Here is a 20,153-nt window from a genome sequence, read left to right as displayed (position 1 = left end):
ATCTCCCCAACTACACCTGAGCTGGGTGCTCCAGATGTGTCCTTGTGTGGCCTGTATGTGCCCTCCTATTATACCTAAGCCTTTATAACTCAAGGTGGATAAAAGACGTAAATATAAGTCACGACACCGTAAAAGTCCTAGAGGAGAACATAGATGGGAAAATCTCAGATAGTCCACCCAGCAATATTTTCGCTGGTATGTCCCCTACAGCAAGGGACATAAAGGAAGGAATAAACAAATGGGACCTCATCAAAATAAAGATTCTGCATGGCTAAAGAAAACATCAGCAAAATGAAAAAGGAACCAACTATATGGGAAAATATATTTGCTAATGATATCTTGGACAAGGGTCTGATCTCCAAAATATATAAAGAACTCATACAACTCCATTCCAGGAAGACAAACAACTCAATTAAAAAATGGGTAAAGGACCTGAAAAACAGACACTTCTCCAAGGAAGACATACAGAAGGCTCAGAGACATATGAAAAGATGCTCGGCATCACTAGCCATCAGAGAGATGCAAATTAAAACCACAATGAGATACCACTTCACACTGGTCAGAATGGACATCATAACCAAATCAACATACAAGTGCCAGAGAGGTTGTGGAGAAAAGGGAACCCTAGTGCAGTGTTGGCAGGAATGCAGACTGGTACAGCCACTGGGGAAAACAGTGTGGAATTTCCTCAGAAAACTAAAAATAGAACTGCCTTGTGGCCTGGCAATTCCACTGCTGGAATTATAGCTAAGAATGTTAAAACACCAATCCAAATGAAATTATGCAGCCCAATGTTTATAGCAGCACAATTTACAATAACCAAACATTGGAAACAACCTAAGTGCGCATCAGTAAATGAGCTGATCAATAAACTACAGTACATTTACACAGTGAAATACTTCACAGCAGAAAGAAAAAAAGAGCTCTTACCCTTGCGATAGCATGGATGGATCTGAAGAGCATTATGCTGATGAAATAAGCCAGGCAGTGAAAGACAAATACCATACGATCTCACCTATAACAGGAACCTAATCAACCAAATGAACAAGCAAGCAAAATATAATTAGAGACATTGAAATTAAGAAGAAACTGACAGTAACCAGAGGGGAGATGTAAAAGGATAATGGTGGGGGGGGGCAGGGAGGGAGAAGGGTCATCAAGGAAGTTGTATAGAGGACACATGGACTAAACCAAAAAGGGTTAGGATCAAGGGTGAGAGGTGGGGATGGCCGGGATGGGGTGATTAGTGGGAGTAAAATGGAGACAACTGTACTTGAACAACAATCTTAAAAAGAGAGAAAAAAGAATTAAATAATGGTGGAATCTCTTAAATAGGAAAAAAATGCAAACTGTGTTCTTTGATTTGGAAGGTGTTATCATCATGAGTACACCCCTCCAGGCCAAACAATAAATGAGGAGCACTACCTGAATGTTCTTCATAGGTTGAGAGATATAATACGATGAAAACAGCTGCAGCTATAGGCAACTGGTGATCTGCAGATTCATCACAACAATGTACCTGCTCATGCATCACATCTCTTGCATTGTTTTTTGGTGAAACATCAAATCACCCAGGTGATTCAGCAACCCTACAGGTCAGATTTGGCAGCCTGTGACTTCTGGCTTTTCTCAAAACTAAAATCACCTCTGAAAGGGAAGAAATTTCAGTCCATCAGTGAGATTCAGAAAAATACTGCAGGGCAGCCAATGGCAACTGGGAGAACAGTGTGAGGTCCCAATGTGCCCACTTTGAAGGGGACGAGGTGTCATTGTCCTACGTGCAATGTATCTTGTACCTTCCTTATAAATGTCTCTTTTTCATAGTGTGTGGCTTCATACTTTCTGGACAGACCTAGTACATATATACACAAGAGCATATACTGTATTTTTTGGACTGTAAGACACACCCTCCCAAATCTGGGAGGAAAGAGGGTACATCTTACAGTCCAAATGTAGCATACCTGGCTGGCTCTTGGTGGGGGAGGGCAGCCTATGTTATTAATGTTATTAAATATTTTGCTTCAAAAATTTTTTTCCTATTTTTCTTCTCTAAAACCTAGGTGCATCTTATGGCCTGGTGCATCTTACAGTTCAAAAAACTCAGTAGATAAATATGTATATACACATACATATATTTAACAGTAATAAAATTACTATGGAAAATAGCTAGGATAGCAAACAGAATATCAATAATTTCTAATATGTTAGAGTGCAATAAATTAGAGTGCATTGAAGTCAATCAAAATATAAGAGTCTGTAGGCAGGATAAAAATAAGATTCAGCAACATACTTTGTAAAAGAGAGCACAAAAAGATATTAGAAGATTGAAAATAAAAGGATAGGAAGAAGTTACATCAGGAAATATAAACACAGATTGGTAGATGAACTACCCTTTTTTAAAGGCCCTATTCATGAATAATTCAGATTCTTCCTGGTCTGGGCTTAGCTCCCTGCCATTCCTGGGGCTATAGATCCCAATACTGCATCAAAGCTCACTAAGAAGTATCTATTTTCCTTAAAGGAAAGGGCTTGAATTTCTGTTTTCTATTATGACTTAGTTTTTCTTATCTAACAAATGGCACCTGCAGGTTCACTTTCTGGGCTTTGAAGCTCAGTGTGTATTTTTAAAATATTTTATTTTTATCTATTATTTCTACATATTTGAAAAAAGGAGCTCACCCAGTCTGCCATTTTGTCCAGAAGTCCCCAGAACATGCACTTTAGATTAAATACATCTGAAAACAAAGTCCAAGTTAATTTCTTCACCTGTTATGAAATTATAAAGCTCAATTTTGATAACTAAAATGATGTCTTAGCACCGTTCTTGGTGCATGTAATAAAGAAATTCAAATACTGTCCTATAAACTTATCAATTATACATTCTACTTAAAGAAAGTAAAGGCTAAACCATATGGATGGAATGGGAATTCCTAACATTTTTCCTGTACCAGCTTTCACTCAGCTGCAGCTTCTGTTGGGAGTAAAAATGCTTTCTCCAAAATTGTTAAGAATACAGGCAACTAATAAAGGATCAAATCAAAGTAACAAAATTCAATGATCCTTATGAGTTACTATAAAATAACTGGTTATTAATAGAACAGAATTATTCAATTCTGATATATACCACTAACTTTTTGGTTAACCTTCATCACTTCTCAGTATTTCCATTTCCTCTTAAAAGTAAAGTTAGGTTAGATGACACTGAAGATACCTTATCCTTCTAATTCTGATTCTAGAATAAGAGGTTTAAAAAATTTTACTCCAAATTCTTTCTTTCTATGAATGTAAAAATGACAGCTTAGCCTTGGCTGGTGTGGCTCAGTGGACTGAGTGCTGGCCTATAAACCAAAAGGTCCCCAGTTTGATTCCCAGTCAGGACACGTGCTTGGGTTGTGGGCCAGGTCCCCATGTGGGGCCATAGGAGAGGCAGCCGATCAATGTAACCTTCACACATCATTGTTTATTTCCCTCTCTTTTCTCCTCCCTTCTCCTCTAAGAATAAACCATCTTTTTTTAAAAAAATCAAAGATCAGGCCCTGGCTGGTGTAGCTCAGTGGATTGAGTGACAGCCTGTGAACCAAAGGGTCACCGGTTCAATTTCCAATCAGGGCACACGCCTGGGTTGCAGGCCAGGTTCCCAGTTAGGGACACATGAGAGGCAATCACACACTGATGTTTCTCCCCCCACTTTCTCCCTTCCCTCTAAAAATAAGTAAAATCTTAAGAAAAAAATAAAATAAAATAATAAAAATAAAAGATTAATTTAAAAACAAAACAAAAATGGTAACTTAAATGATTAAACAATTATGACATCCTTATTATTGTTTCCCCTAGGCAAAAAAGAATAAACCACTAGATAAAGAATAAATAAAAATAAGTACAAAGTGTTTCCCAGTTAAACAAAGACCAAACAGCTTAATTTCCCCGTGTTTTATTTTTTTTCAATTCTCACCCAAGAATGCTTTTATTGATTTTAGAGAGAGAGGAAGAGAGAGACAGATACTGATGAGAGACAAACACCCATCAGTTGCTTCCCATACACGCACGCCCTGATGGATAACTGAACCCGCAACCTTATGGTGTACAGCACAACATTCCAACTAACTGAGATACCTGGGCAGGGATCCTCGTGCTTTAAAGTAGTTTTACAATATAATGGAGGAGCCCTGGTAAGGTAGTTCAGTTGAATCATTCAAGTATTGTCCCAATGCACCAGGGTTATGTGTTCAATACCCAGTCAGGACACACACAGGAGTCAACCAATGAATGTATAAATGAGTGGAGCAACAAAATTGATGTTTCTCTTTCTCTCAAATCAGTAAAAAAAGAAAAGGAAAAGGCCTAAAAATAAATGGCCATGCTTCCGGTATGTTAACTACTTAAACCATTCAAGTGATCCTTCAGACTACAAAAAAGAATCATGCTTTATTACACCTTCCCAAGTAAGCAATGGTAGATTTCAGCACAATATTTTCTGGCAGCAATTCTGTCATTTTCCCCATAAGAATATAATAGTTGTAATTCCAGACCAAGAAATTATTGGGTTGGCCAAAAAGTCCATTTAGTTTTTTTCCTGTAAAATAAAAGACACACTTTTCATTTTCGCTAATAACTTCACTGAGCTGGGTATTTTGAGGATGCCAACTATCTCTCACATGATATAAAGTTGATTGTTCTCAATTAATGTCTGGATTTGATCACTATCAACTTCAACTGTTCTACCTAACCACGGAGTATCATTTTATGAGAAATACCCACCACAAAACTTCACAACCATTTGACATGTTTGATCACTCACAGCACCTTCTTCATACACCGCACAAATCTTTTCTTTTGTATTTTAATTGTGCTTTTACCTGTCTTGAAATAATGAAAAATAATGTATAAAAATGTTGCATATTTTCTTCCATCTTCAATATTTAAATGGCTGCACAAAAATTCACCAATTTAGTAAGTTTTTTAAATGCACACTGATATGACAGCTGTCACAAAACAATCTAATAAAATGGTTTTGAATGAAGTTAAAGACAACTAAGTACCACTAGAGTCATCTTATAGAAAAAAAAAATTTTTTTGGCCAATGCAATACTATCATAAAAATCACAAATTTAACCAATGGTATGCCAAGGATGAAAACAAACATCCACATCTTTTAAAATAAACTGTCTTCAACAATGTCCTTAAACATTCTTAAAGAATACTTACAGTTTATTTTATACAATCCTGTATTAACTTTTATAATGAACATGCATTGCATAATCTTCAAATAAAAATTTAAAAATAGTAATAGGTTGACTTACACTTGATTTGCTCTGGAGGACTACAATTCCCTGGGTAGAAGCCAAGGAGAAAGAATAATAAGATGGCAGGTGAGAAAGTGCTTCAGACAGAGGTAAAACAAAAGAGGTAAAACAGTATTTTATGTTTTTAAACCCAACCACCAAAATAGAAAAGGAAGCAAATATTCAGAACAGAAGCTTAATACAATAAAGACAGGTTGCACTCTGGATTAGGGTTGCTAAAATACATTTTAGAAATCTGAGCGTGGCAGATAATTCAGAAGACTATACAAAGTAAACACACTACAAATGGTCGACTTGGTTTGGTTATATGAGCATATCACCTTCAAAATTCCACAGAGGTAAAGCTATGATATAAAACAGAGTAACAGTTAAATAGCTCAACTGCTTAAAATATAAACCACCAATGTCTAATAAACCTAGCCAAGTCTAAGGCAAAATATACTAGGAAGAATTCAGCAAAATAAAAAATGAAGCAGAACACCTGGGTTCTTACAGCTCTTTCTTTTTTTTTTTTTTAAGATTTTATTTATTTATTTATCTTTAGAGGGGAAGGAGAGGGAGAGAAACATCAATGTATGGTTGCCTTTCGTGCGTCCCCTGCTGGGAGTTGGCCTGCAGGGAACCCGCCTGCAACCCAGGCATGTGCCCTGACTGGGAATCGAACCGCAATCCTCTAGTTCGCAGGCCTGTGCTCAATCCACTGAGCTACACCAGCCAGGGCCGCAGCTCTTTCTAATAAACTCTTTAGGTTTCAGTTTCTTCGTTTTAAAATGAGGTCCATTTCAGCTCTAAAATTCACAATTCTTTATCTCTTCCTCTCTTTCCTCAATATAAATATATTATCAAATAGACATTAATCTAAAAGAACTGATTCTCCTACCTTCAAAAAAATGAATTGTTAAAATATTTAACATTAGGAATTTCCTTTAGTTACCATACCCCAGTTTGCTCATGTAATTACTCAACCATTTAATATTTACTAAGCATTTTATGCCAAGCAGTAGAACTAAAGATAAACAGGACACAATTCTAGCCTAAAGGGAATTTACAGTTTTTAAGCAGCAAAAGACAAGTTAATTACTATGTGGAATAATAAATGCTACAGAAATATGATAGTACTAGCACAAAGGGTTCACCCAATTTGGATGCTGTATATCGGGACTACAGCTGGGACATTACAAGAAGAGGTTAATATTGAAAAAGTCTTAAGGATGACTGTGAGGCAGACAGACACAGACGGAACAGATACAGATGAGGCTGCAGAAGAAAAAGCATGAGCACAGGTGTGAATACACAAACCCCACAAGAAAGCAGGCCACACTGAAGGGATAGCAAAAATTGAAAAACAGTGCAGTAGAAAATAAGGCTTACAAAAGTAGCAAGGGATCATATCATGGAGCACCCTGTCATCATGTTGTTTGACCTTGACAGAAAAAGAGCAAGTTTTTTTTTTAAAAAAGTAGTAACATAATTCGAGTAGAAAGATGCCCTTGCTGAAACTTTGAAAAGCAAACTAAAGAGGAATTACCAGTAGATGAGAGATAAAGACACCACATAAAGTATAATGACCAGACTGTAAGGTAGAGAGAAATAGTAGAAAACAAGCAAGGAAGCTAGCATATCACCCAAGTTTCTGGCTCCAACAACAAAAAGAAAAAATGCTTTGAAATTCACTTAAAGGAAGAAATTAGGATTTAATTTTTGTATTTATCTTCTAATAGTAATAACCAAACAATAGCTCAAACTAAAAAAAAAAATTCTCATTACTTCATTAGTTATGTTAACAAAAGAGATTAGCGGTCAAAAGATTTTTTTTTTGACATCGTCAAACAACTGGAACATAAAAGACGGCATTCTAACAATTCACTTAGAATTTTTAAAGAAATTATGTAATACAAGCAATTGTGTTTACAGCAATCTATGCTCTGCATATTTAATATATACCTATATTAATACCTACATTTATTTCCAGAATTATTAAGATAGATATATAAAATATTTATCTGCAATTGGGACAGCTGACATAAATGTCTTCTAAAGGTCTAAGATACTAAAAACAAGTTGCTGAGTTTACTGATTTCCTCCCAGTTCTTCAGGGTTCTACACTGTGCATCTTCCACAGACCAGTAGAGGGCTGCAACAGCTCAGAGAATGGGTAGGCAGCTTTGCTTGCTTCTCTGACATTGGGAGCTGAAAAAAAATTACCAATCCTTGAAGGCAGAAGTCTTAGATCCACTACATATGCACTAAGCAGTCAACAGATTTTAAAAGGGGTCAGGAGTAATCTCCCAAATCCTGAAAACTAGAAACACCATAATTAAGTATTCTGCCACCAGGTCCTTTCTCTTCTTTGAAAATGGCAAAGTGTATGGAGACCAAATAAAATCTCACTAGCATAGGGTAATCAGGAGAAAAGATCAGTCAAAATGAGTTAGCATTTCTCCATTTCCTTTCAGACCCACTACTCCACTCAATGCTGTTACCAGACTAATCTTCCTAAAATAATTATTTCATTAGGTTACTCTTACATCTATCCTATATAAATTGTTCTGCACTACGCACTGTTTTAGTGTGATTTTCCTTTGCCTGAATACTAAAGCAGATTTCTACCTCACATATACAAGCTTTTCAACTTCCCCTAAGTCAGACTGCTCTTGCTGTTATATACGTAACAATATACACAGTTAAAATGAAAACATCATTGAGGTAAACTTTGAAGAAAGAAATGAACTTACAGAGGTCTAGAGAAAGGGAAAAGCGACTGTTGGAAAAAAGTTTATGCAAAGAGAGGAAGACAGGAATTCCCCTGGGGGAGTTAGGAAAGGGATCAAGGAAAGAAATATAGGGGATTTCAGTTGAATTTGTAATTTTTTTATCCTCTCTGGAGGACATTTTTTTTCATTTAGAGAGAGAGAGAGACAGACACATTGGCTCTCATACGCGTGCAGACCTGGGACAGAATGCACAACCTAGGAATGTCCCTTACCTGGAATCACACGCCCAAAACTTTCGGTCCAAGGGACAACACTCCAAAACTAACCAAGCCACCCCAGCCAGGGCTGAATTTCTAATGTTTAATTCTTAACTGCTGATAGGTACCTTCATTTTGCTGTTTTCTATACCTTTTAAATTATATGAACTCTTTCAAAATAAAAAGTTTTGATATTGTAACTTTGCCTCCTCTCCTGCCCTCAAAAGACAAGCACCTGATCTTGTCAACATATACCTCAGGTGCCATTCTAAGTACTCACAATTTAATGTCAAATAATGCCCTAACTCACTTTTATTGCTTTCATTAAAAAGTATGGACACACAGTTTAGCCTTAGATGAAAGGAAAAGACTTTTAGGATGTGAGGGCAATCTGGCTGTGACATGTTACCCCACTGATCACCAGAGTGGAAAGGACTTTTAATTGCTTATATAATTGGGCGTAGTTTTAATACTGGCACATGTAAATATGAGATTTGGGATAAAGGTCACAATATAAAAAGCTGGAATAGTTTATCATAATCACTGCTTTTGCAATGTAAGTTCATGTTCCTGAAAACCACCTTTATCTACACACAAACTCTTAATGAAGTTATAGGTAGCTGAAATCATTCCCCTATGACAGAGCAATGCTAATGTTATTATTTCTAATCTGCATACCATACCATACCATACCACTCCCACTCGGACTCAACAGTAGCGTTGGTTATAACACTACTTCAATTATAACCCAAATTGTGGCTTCCACACGACTTCACACCAGAGTTGAATTGTTTGGGCTTTATTTAAGTCCTGATCTGCTACCTCACTTTTTCAGTATCCCGCTCACTTTCCAATATAAACCTACTATATATTACACGCAAGAATTCAGGATAACTGCATATATCAGGGCATTTAAAAAAAACACACACACACTCTAAACTGGCTGAAGGTAGCAGTATGTATATTCAGTAGCTCTTTGGGCTGGGGCAATTTAGAATTATAAACTGTTTCTTGCCAAAGAATGCTGAGGAGAATAAAGAGAAATACGGTAATAAGGTATTGGCACAGAGTTAATTCACTGTATTCTACATTTTTATTATATTTTATTGATTATGCCATTACAGTTGTCCCATTCCCCCCTCATTCCCCTCCACCCTGCATACCCCTCCCCCACCATTCCCCTCCTTTTGTTCATGTCCATGTGTCACAAGTTCTTCGAGTTCTTTAGATTCTGTATTTCCCATAGTATTCTTAGCCTCCCCTCTGTCTATTTTCTACCCACCGCTTATGCTACTTATTCTCTGTACCTTCTCCCCCCTTCTCCTCCTCCCACTCCCCTGTTGCTAACCCTCCATGTGATCTCCATTTCTATGGTTCTGCTCCCGATCTAGCTGTCCTCTTAGTTTGCTTTTGTTTTAGGTGTGGTTGTTAATAACTGTGAGTTTGCTGTCCTTTCACTGTTAATATTTTTTATCTTCTTTTTCTTAGGTAAGTCCCTTTAATATTTCATGTAATAAAGGCTTGGTAATGATGAACTCCTTGAATTTGATGTTATCTGAGAAGCACTTTATCTGTCCTTCCATTCTAAATGAAAGCTTTGCTGGATAGAGTAATCTTGGATGTAGGTCTTTGGATTTCATGACTTGGAATACTTCTTTCCAGCCCCTTCTTGCCTGTAAGGTCTCTTTTGAGAAATCTGCTGACAGTCTGATGGGAACTCCTTTCTGGGTGACTGTTCCCTTATCTCTTGCTGCTTCTAGGATTTTCTCCTTCATTTTCATCTAGGCTAATGTAATTATGATGTGCCTTAATGTGTTCCTCCTTGGGTCCAACTTCTTTGGGACTCTCTGAGCTTCCTGGATTTCCTGGAAGTCTATTTCCTTTGCCAGATTGGGGAAGTTCTCCTTTGTTATTTGTTCAAATAAGTTTTCCACTCGTGGCTGTTTCTTTCCCCCTTCTGGTACCCCTATAATTTGGATGTTGGAACATTTAAAGATGTCCTGGAGGTTCCTAATCCTCTCCTCATTTTTTTGAATTCTTGTTTCTTCATTGTTTTCTGTTTGGTCATTTTTTTCTTCTTTCTGGTCCACTCCCTTGATTTGAGTCCCAGTTTCCTCTCCATCACTATTGGTTTCCTGTGCATTTCCCTTCATTTCAACTAGTTTAGCCTTTATTTATTCCTCTAATTTGTGACTAAAATCAACCAATTCTGTGAGCATCCTGATCACCAATATTTTGAACTGTGCATCTGAAAGGCTGGCTATTTCTTGGTCGCTTAGAATTATGGTTGTTTCGAATTATAGGCTCTGGGACTCTGAGCTGTTCTTGAGCCATGTTTTGGTCTGTTCGCACCTGTTATGTATGAGAGATGGAGCCTTAGGTGTTCCCCAGGGAGGGGCGACCCAGTGGCTGGGTTGTGAGGCGGTATGTGAGCGTGGGGTCAGAGAAGGTGAAAAATGGCACTTTGCTCCGCTCTCTCTCAGATTTCTGTCCCCTCTGCAGCTTCCCACAAGCAAATTGGGCTCTTCTGGTGCTGGTTCCCAGGTGTGTGGGCTTGTGTACCCTCCAGGACCCTGTGGGTCTCTCCAAAGAACTCCCTGTGAGCCTGGGAGCCTCTCCCACATCTCGACCCCGAAAGTCTTTTCAGTTGGTGCTTTCAGGCTTTAATTCCTGTTGCTAGGGCCCTAGCCTGAGCGGTCTGTCTCACTGTTCGCTCCTTCACTTGGTTTATCTGAGCGTGAATGTGTCACCACTGTCAGCCAGCCACCCTGTGTCCTCACTGGGTCCACCCATTGCCACCCCACGCCTGGGATCTGCCAACCGCCGCTGGCTGGGTCAGTCCGACAGAACTCTGCCCCTCTCACTGGTCTGGCTGAATGGTTCGTTGTCGGACTTCCGTACAGTTCAATTTTCTGTGTTTTGGCTGCGTATTTGTTACTAAAACTTTGTTGTTTTTAAATTTAGTTGTGCGAGGAGGCACAGTGTTCCCACCTACGCCTCCATCTTGGCCGGAAGTTCTCACTGTATTCTAATAGTTGTGAAAAAGTAACAAGAAAAGGGTGGTGCTGTGAAATTTCCAACCCCAATGGGAAAGAATATGAGCGTTATTTGGTTTTATTTTTAAAATAAAACACACCCTAATATATAATCTCACACGAATGTTATGAATGAGAAAAACAAGGTAAATCTCAGTGATAGGACAAATATTAAACAGCTTTATCTATTAAAGGAAATATAGTATAAAATAATGCCTAAAAACCTAAGTTTGGGACTATTTAAGAATGGAATAGTTCTACATCAAAAACTGAAATTAAATTTCCAAGTCACTGATTCTTAGTCTTTTTTGGACAGACCTATTTCAGAGCCCGAAAGCTATAGGTCCTTTCTCCTGAATATAAATTTACTAAAGAATCTGTGATACAATTTCAGTGTTTACAAAATCTCTCCCTAATTATAGATCTTTAAGTAATTATCTCTTTCTGCTAAATTATTATGTACCATACAAGAACATAATGTCTTCTTCAGATATGTGCTTAGCATTGGAACCTAATACACCTTAAAACCTAAGAATGGTTTCAATGATCTTGCCTCCTAACTGAATTCCACAGAACATCTAGAATTACTTCCTTTAAAAAATACTGTTATATAACTCCCCATTTTGGGGATTCATATTTATTATTCCCTTTATCCTAATAATCATAGCCTTTCTAATATGCTACCCATCTTTTCACCCTTACTCCCAAGTCCATCCTTTTTATGCCAGTCAAATCATTCTGCCATTGACATTTTTGGTCACTCAATACACAAACCTTTTACAGTGTGATGGAATTTGGTTGCAACAGTGAACAAAACAGACATGATCCATGTCCTTGCAGGGCTTACCATGTTCCTTTCCAAACCAATTAGAAATCTGAACAATTAAAGAATAATAATTATTTCACATGTCTATGTTTTTTTCACCTAAACAGATAGTCTATAACATTGTCTTTACTTATATCGTCCCAATCACCTGCCTCAAAAATGCTTAATGGAGTGCTGGTCATAGAAGCATTTAAAATCTGTTAAATAATTGTGAAATGTTTAATATCTTCTTTATTATATCCATAATACTTATCCACTGTGGCAAAACTTGAAAATTTGGAAGTAAAAAAATAAAAATTCCAGTTAGTTTCCAATTCAACATCCAGAGATAATGTATAACAATGTCAGACTGGATCATTCAAGAGTTTCCACTCTTTGTAAAAATCCATAATACAAATAAATTATTCCTCTTGCCAAAGGCTCAAAAGTAATCAATCATTTTACCCTGCCTTTTTAAATTATTATCATCAACCCCTTTGAACATGTAGTTCTGTAAGTAGGCAATACAGTCATCATTTTAAAATTGAATCTCACTGTAAAGTGGAAATAAACTTCACAAGGTTACCTTGTGCAGCTACTTTCCATAGAATCTGCTTTTCTGTCCCCCCCAACAGAAAAAAATATCCAAAAGAGGTAGAAGTAGACCCTTTTGTTATAATCTTAGCAGTAAACATATATTAACTTTATAACTTAAAAACCCTAGTAAATATGTTTTAGAAAATGTTTAAATTCTTGATTGCTATTTCTAGAAATTTTGAGTAAGAAACTAAGACAGAAAAACGGCCAAAGGATATCAAGTGTCAATTCACGGAAGAGAAAGTGCAAATAATTACTTCCCCAGCTATTAGCTAATGACCCACATTCATACCAAAAAAGTAAAGACAAAAGCCTTAACATGTAAAATAAAAGTAATATAATTTAAATTTAGTAACACAAATCTAAATTGTTAACCAACAATAAATAGGTATGAATTTATTTTCATTATTTGCAAAGCAAGAGAGCTTCCTCCTAAAGAGGAAGGAGGAGTCACAAAGGGGTAAAAACAAAGGAAAGGAAGAATGAGTAAGCCAGTTTGCTGTCAAATATTCCTGTTCACTTTCAATAACATGAGGATAAACTGAAACTTAATAAAGAAGTATTATTTTTCTGTTTCACAGCAGCTTAAAAAGAATACTCATCTTCATTTTTGGCACGTTTTTATGAGTCCTGGAAGACAGAGATAATTTCTAAGGGTTGAATTACCACTATTAGGTGATCAACTGAACTATAAATCTAAATTGGGCCCTGGCTGGTGTAGGTCAGTGGATTGAGCGGGGGCCTGCGAACCAAAGGATGGAGGTTCAATTCCCGGTCAGGGCACATGCCTGGGTTGCAGGCCAGTTCCCAGCAGGGGACGCACAAGAAGCAACCATACATCGTTATTTCTCTCCCTCTCTCCTTCCCTTCTATAAATAAATAAATAAACAAATAAACAAATAAATAGGTGTTGATCTTAAGAAAAAATTTCTCTCAAAAATAATACTTACTTATAGAACACTTAAAAAATTCCAAGTTAGTTCTTGTGTAATGATATCTATAGTTGGAGATTTAACAGTGACAACTTTTTGAAATATTTTTATGACCTGACTTGCAAGATATCTACTGCCACATTAAAGTAAGATATAATATAAAAGTATCTAACAATACTTAAAGTTAAGAGGCTCAATAAAAGTCCTTTTCCTCAATCACCAAGTAACTTCCAAATAGTCAAAATTAAATTCTGGTAATGAGGACTTACTTTAACTCAGAGGTTGCAAAGCTTTAGAATAGAACTTCAAAATACATGCTAAGGCTTTATACCTAGTTGTAATATTTTTGTGCAAATTATGGCATAAAACATTCTATAAAATTTTAATTTTCTCTTCTGTCTTTAACATCATTAATCTTCACCACTAATCAGTAATATCACGCGGTAAAGAATGATTTTAGTGTTTACGTCTACCTTGCTTAAGTTTCAGAAGCAGAACAGAATAAAAAGAAAATGGAGTACAATGTGTCTTTGGTGGAAGAATGTGTTTCTTTCCTCTTCTTTTAGGTTTGCTAATGCTTCTTTCAAGAATGAATTTCAAAAGCCTAGCATTACTCCAGAGAATTTTAACTTGTATCTTATCCATGGTTCAATTAACATCAAATTTGCTAATCTCAGATATCAGAATAGCTGAAAAATTCAAAAGAAATCAGATGTACAAAGTACTTCATGAACTACAAAGCACTATAATTTTTAATATACTACTATCTTATTCTTGTTTATTTTAAATATTTTTAAAATATTTTATTTATTTATTTTTAGAGAGAGGAGAAGGGAGGGAAAAAGAGAAGGAGAGAAACATGATGTGTGAGATATATCTCACACACTCCCCCATGTGGGTGTCTGGCCTTCGACCAAGGTATGTGCCCCGACGGGGAATTGAACCTGCGACCCTTTGGGTTCCCAGGACAGCACTCAATCCACTGAGTCACATCAGCAAGGGCTAACATCTTATCCTGAGTTGATATAGCTAATTCTAGGAAAAGAGCCACACATGCATAGTTTTTGTTCTCTATTAGAAGTCAAAATATCAAAAACTTCTATGTAGAAGAACAAACTGAAATCTGAGAAGCTACAAAGCTCTCACAACTCTTTCAAACAATATGGTAGTATTTATCAATAATACCTGTGATACTCCCCCCAATTATGGCCCAAATACAAACTGATAACCAGAAAAGTAACTCCATATTTTGAAATAATTTCAGTGTCATGAACAAATGTTAAAGACATTGGCCAAAGATGACAAAATTCTTAAATGCCAAAAAAAGGCAGATGATATCTACCTCATAACTTGCGGCTTCATAATTTACCTCTTTCACTTACGACAATTTGGAAGCATTTCTGTGTTTAAACTTAATTTTCTAAAAACTTAAGTCTGAATTTCTTAAAATTTTGGAAGGGCTCACTAATCAAAAAATGTAGTCTTAGATGCTATTTTCTAATCTGGACAAACTCTCAAGTTTATTATTGCTGTATCTAGTCCTAAATGAGTTTGATGAGTTATCTTTCTCTTTAGTCACTGTGATTAAAGTATGTTTCTTTAGAACAACAATATCAACATCAAAATGAAGTTTGTTACAACAGCCTCTTGTAATGTTAACTGTAGTCCTTCAGTAGATGTTGACAATAATTTGCTTCTAACAACTCACATAAAGAAAATGACCCAACAACAACCGTACTGTAATCTCATAGGCTTGCTGGTCTATCTTCCACAATTTCTAATAAGGTGTTTTTCTTTTCTTCTTGATTTCCTGCCCAAGAAAGTATAAGGTAGAGTAGCTGATCCCCATGAACTCTGAAATTTAAGGAACACTGCCTTCAACTTTACAAAATCAGCTAACTCTTAGAGGTAGAACTTAGAGAAGTGATTAAGAATAGGGAACAGAATCTGTCACTTTTTTAGGTCTGTGAGTTATCTACACATTTCATTAGTATGTTTAAAGCCTCATTTTCCTTAGCCATATGTTAGAATAATAATAGTTTGTTTTACAAGGTTATAAAAATTATCTGAAATATTTCACTTAAACTTTGAACACAGATATGTTACACAGATATTCTAAATGCTCATCATGTTTATCATAAACTTTAGCTTCAAGTTTACTAAAATACCGACGTATGGTTTCCAGTATTATTGATTTAAAGCACTAGAAGAAAAGGTCTTTAAAATTAACAGTATAAGCTAATAAATAAAAACTGTCTTAATATTTCTATATATTTTAGATCTACAAGATAACCTTAACATGAACTATTCAAAGCTAAGTTTATAAAGGAAAATTATCTCCTGTTCTGCCGTTATCTGGAAACTAGTAACAGACAAAATAACACTGCAACTAAGACACTTTCACTATTACTTTTTTAAAAACCACTGCTAAACGGATTATGCATGCATGAGTGTATAGGAGAATGTTTTCAAATGCTATATGAAGAAACTTCATAGTCTCTCCAGAGGAAGTCAGGCTCTAACAACTGCAGTTTTTAAAATGTTCCATAAGAGTCTTTACTAAGATTAGAACTAAGTGGGGATCAGAAAATGTATCTACAGGGAGTCATAATCTGTAAAACAGCAGGTGCTGAAAACAAAGCTAAGGCTAACCATAAGCAAAAACCAAGGGATCTTAACACCTTGCACTTTAAAAACATTACACTTGCCCTGGCTGGGTGGCTCAGTTTGTTGGAGCATCTGTACACCAAAAGGTTGTGGGTCGGGAGTTACGGGAGGCAACTATCTGATGTTTCTCTCTCAGGTTGATGCTTCTATCACTCCCTGCAACCACTTTCTCTCTCTAAAATCAATAAACATATTCTTGGATGAGGATTAAAAATAATAATAATATCACCATTTTTATAAGTATAAAAGTTTACAGTATATATAATGAGCTGTCCATGTATAATCCATTTGTTCCTTCCAATGTCCCTGTAAATTATGTCAGATAATTATTTTTTTTAGATTAAAAAGGCAAGGTTCTGAAAGTTAAAGTGATTTGTTAAAACCACAGTTAGGAAGTGACAAGTCAAGAATTTAAACTCAAAGCTTCCACTTACATTTTAATGTTCTTTCCACTACTACTTAAAGAAAGAGGCAAATTAGCATCTTCAGAGCAAGAAATCTCTAGCACCAAACCACAGGGTATTTTAACTAGTTGTGCTGACATCATTAAGTCATTTCACCTTACTAGGCCTTTATTTTCAAATCTGTAAAATGAGGGTAACAGATTAGATAATTTGATGTCCCTGCTAGTGCTAAAGATAAATCTTGAAGACTGTACTCTAAGGAATTTTACAAATACATGTTGATGTTAGTTTTCAAAACAAGTTCCAAGTCACAAAGGAGTGTCAACAGCTCTTAAGCAACCTACTACGACTACTGGACAAATTCTTCATGTCTGTTCTAGATGTTTCTTCAGTATTATCAAGTTTATATACAGAAAATAGTCTAAGCCTCTCACGGACTAGGATAGAAATAATTAACCCCATTAATCATTCTCTTTTTAGAGTAAAATGATGCTCTTAAAACATAAGAAAGGTTTAAAGAAAATTTTACTGCTGTCAATTTATCCCGAGAAATTCAGTATTTTTTACTATTATTCTTATTCTTTAGAACAAAAGCCTCTTTTCCAAAGTGTTTTCCAAATATCCTTACTACCGTTTCTCCAATCTACCTCAGAATAATCAGTCACATTTTCAACCAATTCAATAGGGGAAAAAGTAATATAAAAGTATCTTAATAAAAAAATGCTGTCCTTTTGAATTCATTACACTGGTTAGGTACTTATCCCCCTGCTCCCCCGGAAAAAACCTTTTGAGACCTTTCTGATCTTAAAGAACTAAAAGCAGAGACTGCACAACATGTATTCCCCTAAATTCTTTCCTTATCTGAATTATGTTCTCTCTACTCTTCTTCAAATATTCTTCATGAAATACACACCCAGAAATTTCCACTATCCCAGCTTTACTTGTTCATAAAACCATTCTGGCAACAACTATGAAAACCACAGAGATTAATAACTAAGGGCATCCTGCCTTTTTTATTTATTTTTTTACTTTTTCTTCCATTCTTAACTTAGTTTTTACTTTAAACACCTGCCTGTCCCTAAAATACAACACATACCCTGAATAGTTAAGCTTGACCTTAGTCAAACCATATGCAGACCTTCAGAAATGTAGTTAGTGCTTGTGTGAACTATAAAAGATTTTTAAGTAGAAAAGGCTTTCTCCTCTTGTCTAAAATCTCCTGGGGAAACATTTCAAATCTTTAAACGTTTTTGCGTTTAGCCCAAAGTAAAGACATCCCCCACCAACATAATTAGTTAACATAGCGACTTGATCTTAAACAGTAGACACTATCTCATTTTTGTTTTAAGCCGCTTGGCACCAATAGATAATATGTTTTGCCAGTTCATATGATTGAAGAAACTAAAACAGATCAAAGCCCAAGGTTTATATGAGCCTACTTGAGCATATGTTTTTAATGAAGTTAATTTCTTTAAAAATAGCTACGTTGTTAGTTCGTCTTCCTTTATAATTCACATAAACCGTTTTTAAAATAAAAAATTACATACATGACTGACAACAGTTTCACTCCAACTTCAGGATTATCGATAGTAATTGCAAAGCGTTACAGATCACTGGGATCTGCAACCCATTTCACCCGCGGGTGTCGAGTGGAAATGACAACGTCGATGACTCCACTGCTTAAAATGTTTCTTACGGTTTCAACTGATGTACTAGTGTTAACTTCCCATCTTAATCTGTTCCTTATTGTTATTATTAAAACAGCTGTCAGCTAGGCTTCGGTAACCTCTTTGTACAACCGCTTATTCAACGCTTTGAGATCCTCCAGGATACGTCACTTCATATTACACCTCAAAATAAGACTTAAGAACCTGAGGTACTCTAAAGGTCTAAGAACATCATTTGAATAAGCACTCAAAGAATGGTGAACAGAACCAACTGCCCAATGCGGCAATAACACATTATACAGGCGTTTAAGACAGGACTGCAGCGTGGCCGCTCCCCTTTCCCCTGAGACTATTAGAGTGACATTTTCCTTCTCTCTTTCCCCCACCTCTTCCCCGACCCCCGGTACCTCGGATGCTCCCTCCCACAGGGGCCGCGGCGGCGGCCTCCCGCTGGCTGGCTTGCGAGCGCGCGCAGCGGGCTGGGCGCGTACTCACCCCCGCCCCGACCCGCCCCGCTGAGTCCGGCCGCGGCAAGCCGACGGCGCCCTCTCGGGCCGCGCACATTCGCACGCACACGCTCCTCCCGGCCCCGCCATGTTCCGAGGCGGCGGCGGCAGCCCAGTACCGGGAGCGAGGACTGGTGGCATGGGAAGCCCAACTGAGGTCCCGCCCCGCGTGGCACCCCTAACCCCAAGGGCAGCTGCCAGCTGCGCTGCGGCCCCTCGGCAGTCCGGGAGGGGAGGCGGCGAGGTGAGTCGGACCCGCGCCGGGGCCACTAACGGCTTGTCACCGTCAGCCCAGCGACTTCAAAGGCCAGGCTAGACGGCGCAGAGAGGAGCGAGGGGGACAGGTCGTGTCCCTTACCTTGTTCTGGGGAGGGAGGGCCGGCAGCAGCGCAGAACAGAGGGGTCTCCTCTCGGGCACCAGAGACTGGGCTCGAAACCGCGCCCCTTCTTCCTCCTGGCTTTGTCGCCACGCCCCCCTCACCCTCTAGGACTGGAAGCACGGTCGACGCAGGAAGCTTTAGCCCCTGAACGCGTGCTTAGGTATTGCTGCCGCTGTCGTTGTCTTCGTTGCCGCTGCAACCGTCACTAACACCGCCGACGCCGGGCTTAAAAACATCTCCGGTCTCGGTCTGTCCCTCACCACAGCCTTCTCGCTCGCAGGGTAGTGTGGCCCAGGGATTGGCTGCGGTGGGGCCACGTGACTCCGGGGGCACAGGACACGCGGCGTGACCGCCCCGCCCCTTCCGCCGGCCCCTCCCCGCTACCCCGCCTCTCTTTCAGTTCGACGCCAGCCGGGGGGCGGGGAAGTCGGAAGGTACCAAGTGGGAGGCGGAGGTGGGGGAGGTGCAGTCCGGAACTGCTCCGAGTGCTCGTCTTCCTAACCCCACCCCGTTGTCGCTGCTTCACCTTCATTGTCACCAGGCCCAGAAGGGCGGAGAAATCGGAGCAAGGAAGCAGCGCAGGCGTCGCTGACGCTACTCGGCCAACTGAATCTGCAGTAGCTTTTTGTGGCGATCAGGTCAATGGGTAGGACTTCAAACTTCTGGAAATGGCGGCGTCGAAGAAAAATGACTCTGCATGGGCTATTCACGTTATTTTTACAGGGACAGACGGGAGAGTTTATAGGCTCGATGCTGCGACTTCGGTTTGAGGCATAGGAGCGGTGTCTACCGCTATACTTGTGGCTTCTATCCACGGCTGGCTCCAGTGCGTCTGTCGTGGCGGGGATCAGCAAACCGCCCTTACCCGAGCCAAAATGCGCCTGCG

General features: G+C 38.2%; 1 protein-coding gene across 3 annotated transcripts in view; it reads right to left on the bottom strand.

Moving 5' to 3' along the window:
- ANKRD12 (ankyrin repeat domain 12) overlaps positions 1-19,565 on the bottom strand; it is a 154,561-nt gene extending 134,996 nt beyond the window's left edge. For 2 of the 3 annotated variants that reach the window (XM_037050353.1, XM_037050355.1), the window contains exon 1: positions 19,246-19,565. The gene's annotated coding sequence lies outside the window, so the exon portion shown is untranslated. Of the gene's footprint in view, positions 1-18,788; positions 18,810-19,245 lie in introns of those variants that run through there. The other variant, XM_037050354.1, reaches the window with a different exon arrangement.
- Between the last annotated feature and the right edge of the window lie 588 nt (positions 19,566-20,153).

The sequence above is a fragment of the Sturnira hondurensis genome, unplaced genomic scaffold (genome assembly GCF_014824575.4).
Source record: "Sturnira hondurensis isolate 20B ecotype Veracruz unplaced genomic scaffold, ASM1482457v3 Scaffold0006713, whole genome shotgun sequence".
Lineage (NCBI taxonomy): Eukaryota > Metazoa > Chordata > Mammalia > Chiroptera > Phyllostomidae > Sturnira > Sturnira hondurensis.
This window is presented reverse-complemented; position numbering and strand designations above follow the sequence as displayed.